Below are 12878 nucleotides of genomic sequence, written 5' to 3'. Positions count from 1 at the left end.
TAGTGTAAAAACTTTTTCAAAAAAATGAATGGTTTCCTCAATACAACATGTAATGTAAATAGTGACCGATGACGGGCTGGGAAGCTAATCCATTTGATAGGGGTGGTTTTTTTTACTTGCATTTCTCAAACAGAACTCCTGCCTAGCTAGTTTTCTGTTGTGTAAACCACTGCCATTAGGAGTTGCAGTTAAAGCTGTTATAATAACTGCCGACCTCAGGCTGAGCTCCTCGGCAGTTATTTATTGTAGTTTCACAGACACAGGACCCAGCAAAGAGTATCGTGGCTGTTGCTACTCATGAGTCAGGGCTCTTTCGCTATTGGCTGGCTGCAATTGATCAGACTTTCAGGCTCCCTCTACAGGCCTTGCGTGCTTGCAGATTCCTCTTGTGTGACTGCTGTATTGGCTACAGTGACTTGAGCAATCACAATGTCTGCATGGAATGGTAAGGAGATCACAGCACAGATAGTGATCTCCCTGCAGCAGAGATAACACAAAGCTCAGCATGCAGTCTCTGCCTGACCTGAAGACTTGAGGGCCTGCAGTGGCATGTGCTTATTCTGGCCAGGCCTGTCTCAATCCCACTCCCCCTCTGATAAAGATGGAATAGTGAGAGGGCTGCTGAAGATAAAGCAATGTGTGAGAAGAGGGCTGGAGGCGATTTGCTATCTGCTACACAGTGGTTGGCAGAAGTCAGTAAGGGTCGGTTCACATTTGCATTTTGGGCCAAACCGGATCTGGTGAGTGGATCCGGGGTCCACATCACCGGATCCGGATGGCCCGCGGAGTGGCCATTCACATTGTGAAAACGGATCTGATCAATGATTGATCGGATCCGTTTTCACTGAGCAAATACATACCTTATCTTGAGCAGCAGCCGGCGGTAGAGGGTTCCTCTCCTTCCACTATAATTACACAGCGCGTCATGTGACTAGTCACATGACGCGTCATGTAGTCACATGACCCGGAAGAAGACGGAAGCTTCTACCACCGGCTGCTGCGCAAGACTAGGTATGTGTAAAGAATCCCTAGCCCACCCGCCCGGCTACTGCACCCTCCCGTCGCTCAGGTTCCCATCGGCACATGCCCCCATCCCCCGTGGAACGGTCCGCTTCTTCACTAGTGTGAAGAAACTTTCCGTTTCCCATTGCCCGCAATGCTGCTGCATTTTTTTTCCGACTACGTTCCGCAGGGCAGAATGGTCTGGAAAATTAGGGCCTGCTGCAATTTTGGGGGCCGGAATGTACGGAACGTATCTGCACCAATGGACAGATGTGAATGGATCCATAGGTTAACATTGGATCCATTCACATCCATCTGTTTGTACAGTATACGTTCCGCTTACATTGCGGAAAAAAACGCTAATGTGAACCAGCCCTAAAACTCTCCAGCCAGGTTTCCAGAAACAGCAGGGATGTGTCTGGCAGCTTGTAAGGTGTACACACACTCTACAAACACACTACATATACACACTCTATACAAACATACGCTCACTTACTCACTCACTCTCTGTTAGGTCCTATGTGCTTGACACACAGTAAAGCTACGCACACACATGCAGTAACCATTATCATGTGTGTACAGAGGCTGATGATGGATATTGCTGATGCCCGAGCATTACCAATCACAATGCTATCCCCCCATCCCCCCAGCAACTGATTGGAGCCACTCAATCGTTCACAAACACTGTCCTTCTGCCCCCCTCCATAGCAACAAAACACATCGCTAGCCTCAAGGCTCAGGATGTGTCTTTACAGCATCAATGCCCAAATTGACGCCCGAAGGATTGTTTCCCAATCTCCAAAGGGAGAAAATTCTTGCATGTGTGTACTTAACTAAAGGGAGAGTCACACTTTTATTAACGTTGTGCATTTACTGCACATTTTAATGTACACGTCGTCCACCATACATTGCCTGTACCTGTTGGTAGTTTATGGGGATTGTATATGCTGTGCAATTTTATGTATCGGGGAGTTTTATAATTATATAATCACTATAATCGATTAGAAATGATCGACCGTGCACACTAATGAACAAAACAGTGCAGGCTGATCAGATTAATGGGATTGATCAGAAAAATATATCAATCCCACTATTCTGATCAGATTGGCCAGTGCGTTTTTGTTCGCTAGTGTGCATGATCAAGCATAGCAGCAATCAGAAACAATCAATTTTCCACCAGATTGGATAGTTATAGGCAACTATTAGGCAGAGGAGATGGTAGGTTAGTGATGGGAAAAGGAGAGGGAAGATTAGTGTAAAGGTGGCCATTAATGGTACAATTTTTTTCATCAGATGCGATCTTGGATGTTTTTAAGATCAAATTGTAAAACGATTCTATCGTCCATTAGACCAGAAAATGTTGTCGATCCGAATGTTGGATTTTATGATCGAATTGGAAGAGAGAAAATGCCCTAATCAACCTGTTCATGAGAACAATTGATAATTACCTTTCAATTACTTTTGATTGTAAAAATTGCATCGAAAGATCGCATCTGATGAAAACACGGTACCATTAACCTCCCTGGCGGTAAGCCCGTGCTGAGCACGGGCTATGCCGCCGGGAGGCACCGCTCAGGCCCCGCTGGGCCGATTTGCATAATTTTTTTTTTTTGCTGCACGCAGCCAGCACTTTGCTAGCTGCGTGCAGTGCCCGATCGCCGCCGCTATACGCGTCGCCGCAGCCGCCCCCCCCCCTAGACCCCGTGCGCTGCCTGGCCAATCAGTGCCAGGCAGCGCCGTGGGGTGGATCGGAGTCCCCTTTGACGTCACGACGTCGAGGACGTCGGTGACGTCATCCCGCCCCGTCGCCATGGCCATTCTTTGAACGGGATCTCCTGATCTCCGATCGCCGCCGGGGCTGGGGGGATGCCGCTCAGCAGCGGCTATCATGTAGCGAGACCTCGTCTCGCTACATGAAATTTTTTTTTTTTTTAAACGTATTTGCTGCCCCCTGGCGGATTTTGACAAACCGCCAGGAGGGTTAATGGAAACCTTTAGACAGAAGGGGGGGGGGGGGGGGGGGGTTTAGTATTAGGCAGATGACAGGGGCGGGAGTTAGTGTTAGGCAGAGGAGAGGGGTGGGAGTTAGGCAGAGGAAGGGGTGAGATTAATGTAAGAGCTAGTTCACTCTAACGGGAAGGTTGCTGATCACTGGCAATTAGCCAGCGGTCATCAAAGCTCTAGTACAATGTACTATAAACCCTATGACATTGATCCCACTGCAGCATGCAGAATTTTCTGAGGGATTACACATGAAGGAAATCTGCAAAATCGCACTATATCGGTAGTTTTAAAAACCTGTTTGGAAAATTGGTTTGCAAAATTGCAATTGATTGTGATAATTTATCTAGGCAGGGGCAGAAGTAGCTACCCAATATTATTTGGTAAGGGTGATCATTCAAGGCTTCCTAATACTGCTATCTGGGGCAACCACAGGATACCCAGTACTGCAAACTGGGAGGCTGGAGGCACATCTGGTTACCTAATAGTGATATCCAGGGGCACATGACTACTTTCATATTTTATCTGGTGGCTCATGGCTACCTAGCTGTTGTATCTGGAGGAACATGGCTACTTAATTTTTGTATAAAGGAGACACATGACCTGGCTATTTTTTTTTCTTAGGGCAAATGGCTACTTAAATATTGTATTTAGTGGTATAATGTCTATTCAATTCTGGTATAGGAGACCACATCGCTTTCCAGTATTGGTAATGTCGCCTAGAGTTAAAAGACAGATTGCCTTTGCGGCAGTATGATGAATTGTGGGCTTCCACTTCTCATTGGACTGAAATCTTCTTACTTGTCTGAGCACCCTTTTAACCGATAAACTGGGAGGCTGTGGTGAGGCCCAAATTCATTGCTCTGTATGGTGTTAATCCAGCTCTGGAAGATCCTAGCTGCACGCAGCCAGCCACCACATCATCCTTCCAAGCAGAGAAGGAGCAGGGAGACACAGAGAGAATGGAGGAGAGGGGGTCACCGCCTGGATACAACTGGAGTTGGCAGAAGAGGTTGTGGGAGGGGGGGGGGGGGCATGCTTCAAAAGCAACTAAATTAATCTAAAATGTGATGCTTATTAGTGCTTTCATTTTGTATTTTCTACCCAAACCAAAAACCTACCCACCCCCTGTAACTAATATCAAGCACTCTCCCCCTCCCCCCCCCCCCCCCCCCCCCCTGCCAATCTGTGAAAGCGTAGTGTTTTCCAAAGGGATATTGCCTCACAGTCCAGCTCTGTGGCCTAATCACATAATATTATTTTTTGAGGTAAAGAATAGTCTTGTGTATCCTATATGAGAAAGTGTGTGTGTGTGTGTACATAAATGGGGCTACCATGACCTGAAAAGGCCTCTAGGATTTGTTTTCCCCCCAGGCCAAATGGTCCCAGTCCTCCCCTGAGTGTGCCCCCCTTATCTTGTTTTAGAACTAGAGTTCATTGTTACACAGTCATGTGCGTCATGCCATCTGCTTTTAGCTGCAAGGAGAAGGTTTTTAGAGGCTTGTTTCTGTTTTAGTAATAGTGACCTGACAAGGTAAATTTTATGTCAATTATATATATTTTTTTAAATTTATATAAATTGCAATACATTTTTAAATAGATGGTTCTATATATACACATAAATATATAAATATGTATATATTTATATATAGTTATGTATATATGAATGTACATGTGCCGGAACGTGGGTTGTCGCGAACATGTGCATGCATGTGAGTATTGCAAGAGGGTGTGTTGAATGGGAGGGTGCGTAAGGCACGCTTTGCGGGGTTGGGGGTAGGGGGGGGGACTGGTGTGGGATGATGTGTATGCTAAAGCCTAGTGCCTGTTTATTAAAGGAAACATCAAGCAAAATTAACTCCCCATGATATACTTACCAGGGGCTTCCTCCAGCCCCTTGAAGCCGACATGCCCCACGCCGCATCTCCAAACGCAGCTGCCACTGCCATGTGCAAAGGCCAACCTCCTCTACTGCACCTGCGTGAGCTCCGCTGTCAGTCAAGTCCACGTTGTCCACAGTGTACTGCGTAGGTGCAGTAGTTCTGTGCCTGTGCAGTACGCTGCATACAACATGGACTTGATTGACAGCAGTGCTTAAAGGGAACCAGAGAGGAACGGGGGGTGAAAAAAGAAACAGATTTTATACATACCGGGGGCTTCTTCCAGCCCCATAAGTCTGAATCGCTCCCACGCCGCCATCCTCAGCTTCCTGGATCCGCCGGTACCGGACCCGTCACTTCCGGCGGACGCGGCCAATTGTCCGCATCACAGGGGCTCCCTCCATACATGTACGCATGCGGCTGCGCAGTTAACAGCCACATGCGTATCTGTATGGGGAGAGCACCCTGTGATGCGGAGAATTGGCCGCGTCCGCCGGCCGACTTGCCGACTCGCGGCAATGACGGGACCCGGTGGCGGCTGATGCAGGCAGCGGAGGAGTGCGACGTGGGAGCGATCCGTGCGTATGGGGCTGGAGGAAGCCCCAGGTATGTATATTGCATCCTCTCTGGTTCCCTTTAACACAGGCGCAGTAAGGATGACCTCCCGTTCGGCCTGGTAGCTGCGATCGGAGATGCGGCGTGGGACATGTCAGCTTCAAGGGGCTGGAGGAAGCCCCTGGTAAGTATATCATGGGGAGTTATTTTTGCTTGATGTTTCCTTTAATAAACAGGTGCTAGGCTTTAGCATACACATCATCCCACACCAGTAACCCCCCCCCCCCCCCCCCCAAAGCGTGCCTTACGCACCCTCCCATTCAACACACCCTCTTGCAATACTCAAGTGCATGCACACGTTCACGACAACCTATTTTCCGAACACACACACACACACACACACACACACACACACACACACACACACACACACACACACACACACACACACACACACACACACACACACACACACACACACACACATTTAAAAATGTATTGCAATTTACATAAACTTTAAATATATATATCATAAAATTTACCTTGTCAGGTCACTATTACTAGAACAGATAGAATAGAAACAAGCCTCTAAAAATCTTCTCCTGGCAGGACTGTGTAACAATGATCTAAAAGATAAGTGGGGCACACTCTGAAGACACATTACTCCTGCAGAGACGCTGGAGTTTGTCAGCAGCTGATAAGATGACTCGCTTGCAGAGGATAGAAACTTATCTGCACACACGCTGGAGTCAAGTTGCCAGGCAACAAAGTAAACACATGACGTGCTCACTGAAACGCTGCTCGGCTTTCTGCTTGAGCTATTCCTGCAGGGGTACTGTCTGTGAAACTACAATAAATAACTTGCCGAGGAGCTCAGCCTGAGCTCGGCAGTTATTATAACAGCTTTAACTGCAAATCCTGATGGCAGTGGTTTACAAAACTGAAAACTAGGTAGGCAAGAGTGTGGTTTGTGAAATGCAAGTAAAAAAAAAAACACCCCTATCAAATGGATTAGCCTCCCAACCCGTCATCCGACACTGATTACATTACATGTAGTATTGAGGAAACCATTCATTTTTTTGAAAAACTTTTTGCACTATTTTAGAAGGATGTTTAATAGGTTATGCATAAACCACTTGGTTTTTTTTTTCTCATTCGCGAAAGAACCCCTTTAAACAAATGGTCCTATTCATTTGTAATTTTCTACACGCTGTTATGCTTATACATATATTATTGAGGGTGCCAGAATTGTCAGTTAGTCAGGACATTTATTTTAAATTATGAGACTATTGCACTTTATTTGGGAACCTGAGTTCCACTGCTGGGACTCTTTTTTTAATTGTATGTGGATGAGCATGATAGTGAATTCTCTGTACTCCAATCGCCTCCAGTCACTAGATCTCAATGCAATACAGCAGCTTTGGAATGTGGTGGAATGGGAGATTTGCATCATGGAACATGGATGTGTAACAATGGCGTATCTAGAGGGGTGCAGTCATGGCTGCCCCCACATCCCTCATGCTGCACCACCATACTGGGGGATTCCTCTCACTAGGGGAGCTATTTATATTGAGGGATACCTCTCATTACGTTTACTGGGGGTATACCGCCCACCACCTCTTACGGGGGGAAGAGGGGGGGGATACTTATACTTAGGGACACCTCTCATTATCTATACTGGGGGGAGGGGGTGGGGGGGGACTTGTTTATCTTGTGGCAAGTGGCTACTTAATTATTTTATCTGGAGGTATGTAACTACTTAATGATTTTTGTGGATGCTTAATATTTTTTATTGGGGGGATGTGACTACTTGATTATTTTATCTGGAGGTATGGAAGGTATGGAAGCATGTGACTACTTCATTTTGAGCGACTTAAATTCTGAGGTACTTAAAGTGAACCTCCAGACTAAAAATCTACTCAGCAGCACTGAAAAGGCTTGGTGTTTCTTTAACAGTTTCACAGCATCAGAACTTTGTTTTTCTTACCAAAGCCTTATTTTTAGGTGTACAGAAGCTAAGCTCAGCCCCATCAAAGAAAACAGCCCGGGCATTTTTCCCCTGATACTGTGCAAAGTATGATGGGATTGCTGATGTTGTTCTCATTGCCTAGCAACTGGAAGGGGTGATCAGGACACAGGACAGTTGAAACTGTGTCTCATGCTTCCTGTCAGCTCCTTTCAACCAAAAAGATGGCTGCCCTCATGAAATCACAAACATTTGTCTGTTCTTAAAACAGGGTGGGTAAGAGATTATATTACCTATCTATTTTGTTAACATAACTAATGTAACTTAATGACAGTATGTTTGTTTAGGCTGAAGTTCCTCTTTAATTCTAATATCTAGGGGACCATGGCTACTCAGTTTATGCATCTGGGAACATATTAAAGAGGAGCTGTCAGCCATACTATCTCAGAAAAAAAACCACATATATAAGTAGATAAATAGTTTCTCTACTTACATAACATATGTATTGCACTGTCCATGGTTTGATTTTAGTGATTTTTCTACAGTAAAAAAAGAGAAAATCCTTCTTAGCATTTCCCATTTTATGTGTTGCTATTTTAAAGCCAATCCTGATGTAATTTCCTCCCTTACTCTCCTCTGCATGATTGTGTATGCATTGCCCGCCCTCCACTATAGAAAGTGGTGCATTGTCTCAGCATGAGAAATTATGGCCAATCAGGGAGGAACAGAGGTGTGGGAGGGGAAAAAGGAGGGAAAGACGCTTCAGCCAATCAGACTGCATTAGTTAAGACTGAGGGGGAAGAAGAGAAGCAAAAAAGGACAACCCAGCATGCCATGCAACTTCGTTTTTGTGTACCAAATTGTGTGTGTACCAAATAAAAGTCAGGTAAACTGGGGAATGATCATTTATCAACAAGAAAAGTAATAGTGATTTTAACTTTTGGATTTTTACCTGGTTAGCACCCTCATTACTTATTTACCAGATAAAAATAGAGAATTGATTTTTGATTTTATGCCCGACAGTTACACTTTAAAGAGAACCTGAACTGAAAATAAAAAGTCAAAATAACCATACACAGGTCATATTTCCCTCCTGTGTAGTCTACTCCTCAATCTATTTCTCCTCTCCTGTGTTCCATCTGTCCACTGTGCTCAGTCGAATTCTCCGTCCTCCATTTTGAAATTGGCCATTACCCCATAACAGCTTCCTGGTCAAGCACACTGTTAAACTGTAATATTGCCCACTTGAGCCATAGGGAAACATGGACATTACCTTGCACATTAAGTTGTAACTCACAGCTGCTGATATATAACTGACAGCAACTGGTATATTTCAGTTCTGACAAAATTGTCAGAACTGGAAGGGATCACTGTAAGAAGAAAATGGTGAGCTTCTGAGAGGAACTGACGGTGAGGTTAGTATGTAATATTCATTTGCAGCTAATTATTTTAAATATTTTTTATTACTTCAGGTTCCCTTTAACCACTTCTCCACCACAGGTTTTTCACCTTAAAAACCAAAGCAATTTTCACATCACGATCTTGCCTTTCATTTACCAATAACTTTATTGCTACTTATCACACCACGATGATCTATATATATATATATATATATATATATATATATATATATATATATATATATATATATATATATTATTTTTTTACACAAGTTAGGCTTTCTTAGGGTGGTTCTTTTTTTTTAAGAATTATTTTATAGTTGATGCATTTTACAGGGAATAAAAAGGAAAATAAAGAAAAAAGTTATTATTTCTCAGTTTTCAGCCATTATAGTTTAAAAATAATTTGCCAACTGCCAATTTGTCCCAGTTATTACACAATGTAAATGATGTTCCTAGTACAATGCATGGTGATAATATTTTATTTGGAAATAAAAGTGTATATTTTATTTTTTGGGTTTTTTATATTATATCAATAATTACCAGCCCTTATTGCAAAAAATAACAGTAACATACCCTCATGACATACAGTGCTGCCCATAATTATTCATACCCCTGACAAATTTTGACTTAAAGTTACTTTTATTCAACCAGCAAGTAATTTTTTGATGGGAAATGACATAGGTGTCACCCAAAAGACAATAAGTACAAAAGGCATTATTGTGGAAAAAAAAATATCTCAGTTTGTATTTAAATTTGAGCAAAAAGTGTCCAGTCCAAAATTATTCATACCCTTCACAAACTGTCACAGTCTGTGGGAAAATCCAAACTTCTATACAATGCAAATAGTCCAAGCTGTTCTAAAGCATCCTAATTACCCCGATTAATTGGTAACAGCTGTTTTAATCAATTCAACAGGTGAAAAACAGCAGCTCTCTGCAGTTGGTTTGTGGACAATCATGGCTAAGACAAAGAAGCTCAGTGAGGACCTGCAGCTGACCATTGTGGCTGCTCACAAGTCAAGAAAGGGCTACAAGGCCATTTCCTTGGTGACTCCGTGTCACCATACTAATGGGCAAAGCCCATTAGTAAGATTACATGGAGTACACTAGGAAAGGAAAATTACCCGTAGGTAGGTATACAATTTTCATAAATTTGGGCTCTGCTGGAGGCAATGTATCAAGGCAGACAATTCAACAGACATTGCACACTACTGGGTTCCACTAATGCAGAACAAGAAGGACACCACTTCTCCAGAGAAGGCACACAAAAAGCTCGCTTGGCCTTTGCAAATGCTCATCTGGACAAAGAAGAAGACTTCTGGTCTTCTGTGAAACAAAAATTGATAATTTTTGTTTCACATCATTTGGTGTAAAAAAGCTGAAGCCTTCAACACAAAGAACGCCATCCCCACTGTCGAACATGGTGGTAGGAACGTAATAGCTTTGAGGTTGTTTTTTCAGCCTATGGACCAGGAAACCTAATAACAGTAAACGGCACCATGAAAAAAGAGTAATACATTGGCCACCAATGGATATTTCAGCATGGCTATGACCCAAAACACACAGCAAAAGTGGTGAAGAAATGGTTAGCAGACAACAATATTAATGTTTTGGGGTGGCCCAGCCAGAGTCCTGACTTGAATTCAATTGTGAATCTGTGGAGGGAGCTAAAGATCAGAGTGATGAAAAGAAAACCCTTTAACCTGAAAGATTTGGAGCTCATTGCTAAAGATGAATGGGTAAAAATACCTGTGGAGACATGCAAAAAGCTGGTCTGCAATTATAGGAAGTGTTTGATTGCTGTAATAGCTAATAAAGGCTTTTCTATTGATTATTGAGAAGGAAATGAATAATTTTGGACTGGACACTTTTTGCTCAAATGTAAATAAAAGCTGAGAAATGTTTTTTTCCACAATAATTTCTCGTGTACATCATCTTATTATCTTTTGGGAGACACCTAGGTCATTGTCTGTCAAAAAATTACTTGCTGGTTGAATAAAAGTAAAATTCGCCAGGGGTATGAATAATTATGGGCAGCACTGTACATATAACTATGTAACTGTTTGTGTAATTTTTTTATTATGTAACTTTTTTTGTGGTTTACAAGTGTTTTATTTTGGTTATAATGGGGTAGGGGTAAAAGGGTTAAACAACTAAAAAAAAAAAATACCGTATATATAAAATATACTTTATATATTAACATGTTTGTGAGGGTATTTTAATTTTTGACCACTAGATGTTCCCACACCTTTTTCCTGTGTACTGTAAACAGTACACAGGAAGCTATGTGTATGTGTTTTTTACTTTCACTTTTTTGAATGAACACCGGTATCTTGCTGATCCCGGATTTCATTTAGTACAGGCACTGTGAACATCTTTGGGAACACATGTTCCCCTTCACCGATCACGGATGCGGCGGGATGGTGATAGAAACAAACAAGAGCGTGTCTGCTATCAGTTATGTAAATAAACAAATAAACATAACTACATCACTGGTTGTTGAGTCAATTTTTCAGGAGTGTAGATATGCGTATCAGCGGTTGGGAAGTGGTTTTTAATTCTGGTATCTAGGGACAACACAAGTAACTTCTGCAATATCCTATGCACAAAACACAGACAATGTCAAATATATGTGGGAAAATAGCTTTTATTATGGGGAAAGAGCCAACAAATCTGAAGCAACTGTGCAATGCTACCATTAAAACATGGACTTAAATCTCTCAGGATTGCTTCCAGCACATCGTTGACTCTATGCCATGAGGATTGAGGAATTAAGGCAGTTTCGGAAAAGGGCATCCAGCCTGGCAAAGTGTACCTAAAAAAGTGGCCAGTGAATGTAGAGTTATACCGTAAAACCCCCATTCTCCTTATCCAGAACTCAGTTAACCAGAAGTCTCAAGCATCCACATAAAAAATTCCTGGCCTTGCAGAATTCATAAATCTATGTTTAGGGCTATGGCTGTACTGAAACCAATGCACGGCAGAGGAACAGTTCCCATTGCGTGCTGGTTATCTGGAGCGGTGTGGAGCGATCCAAGAATCTGCAGCATGCTGCATCCGCGTCCCGTCTCCTCCTATTCACTTCCTCATCGGGGGATGCAGAAGTGAAATTAATGGGAGCCGAAGCAATGCGTAGCCTCATTGCATCCCTTCGGCTCCCATTTGCTAGTGGAAACAGGCCCATACACTCCTTTATATAATAATAAACATTTGTTACATTAATTTAAGTCTGTCCTTTTATTTTAACATTCATACAGAGTTTATGGTAAGTGGTACAGTGTGGGGTCTAGTATTGTTTTTTAGCTAGGCCTATTTTTAACATTGACTCTCAAGCAACCAGAAACTACACTTATCAGGAATCAGCCAATCCCTGTTGGTTCCGGATAATGGGGGCTTTACCGTATTTCCATTTCTAAGAAATGCAATTGTAAAAAAAAAAAACATTACAATTTATGTTGCAAAAATCCTGGAATGGGTGGACAGGGTAAACTAATCTCCATTGCAGACACATTCCTCTAGTGACAGAGAGCCAACACAGGGCCTATCCATTAGCTGACAGCTGCTAAAAACGCTTGGCTTCAACAAGAATTGATTGCTCTTTCACACTAGCTAACCCATGCACAAACCCGATTGTGTGCATGCTTTATGACCTACGGCATGATGTCGGGAAGTTGTGGTTTGACGCATATCAGCGGCTCTAGTTCTAATTCCCCTGACGGGAAAACAGTTGTGTCCTACGATTTAAAAAGCCCCCAGAGGCGTTACAACGTAACGCTCAGGGCCGGATTTGTACTTACCAGTGCCCTAGGCCTGCTGTCACCAAGCGCCCCCCAACCCCCCCCCCAGCCACCACCACCACCAAAAAACATTCTGTCCAACTATCTGACTAGCGATCACTGGTTTGAATGGGCTCATTTCAGTTGTGCTGCTGTGCCCCTCATTGAACAAAGAATCAGTGGATGCTCTGTCCTCTCACGATGGAAATTTGCGCTCCTACTCGAATGTGCACAACAGAGGATAGTGTTCTGGGAATGCATACTTGAGAAATTACGCTGATGTATGATCGGTACTC

General features: G+C 43.1%; 1 protein-coding gene across 1 annotated transcript in view; it reads right to left on the bottom strand.

The window, feature by feature from the left end:
* Nucleotides 1-12878, bottom strand: part of LOC137538462 (baculoviral IAP repeat-containing protein 1e-like) — an 86111-nt gene that overhangs the window by 17950 nt on the left and 55283 nt on the right. The gene's annotated exons all lie outside the window — the stretch shown is intronic.

Source organism: Hyperolius riggenbachi, chromosome 1 (assembly GCF_040937935.1).
Source record: "Hyperolius riggenbachi isolate aHypRig1 chromosome 1, aHypRig1.pri, whole genome shotgun sequence".
NCBI classification, from domain to species: Eukaryota; Metazoa; Chordata; class Amphibia; order Anura; family Hyperoliidae; genus Hyperolius; species Hyperolius riggenbachi.
The sequence above is the reverse complement of the archived record's forward strand: the minus strand, read 5'-3'. Positions and strand labels throughout refer to the sequence as shown.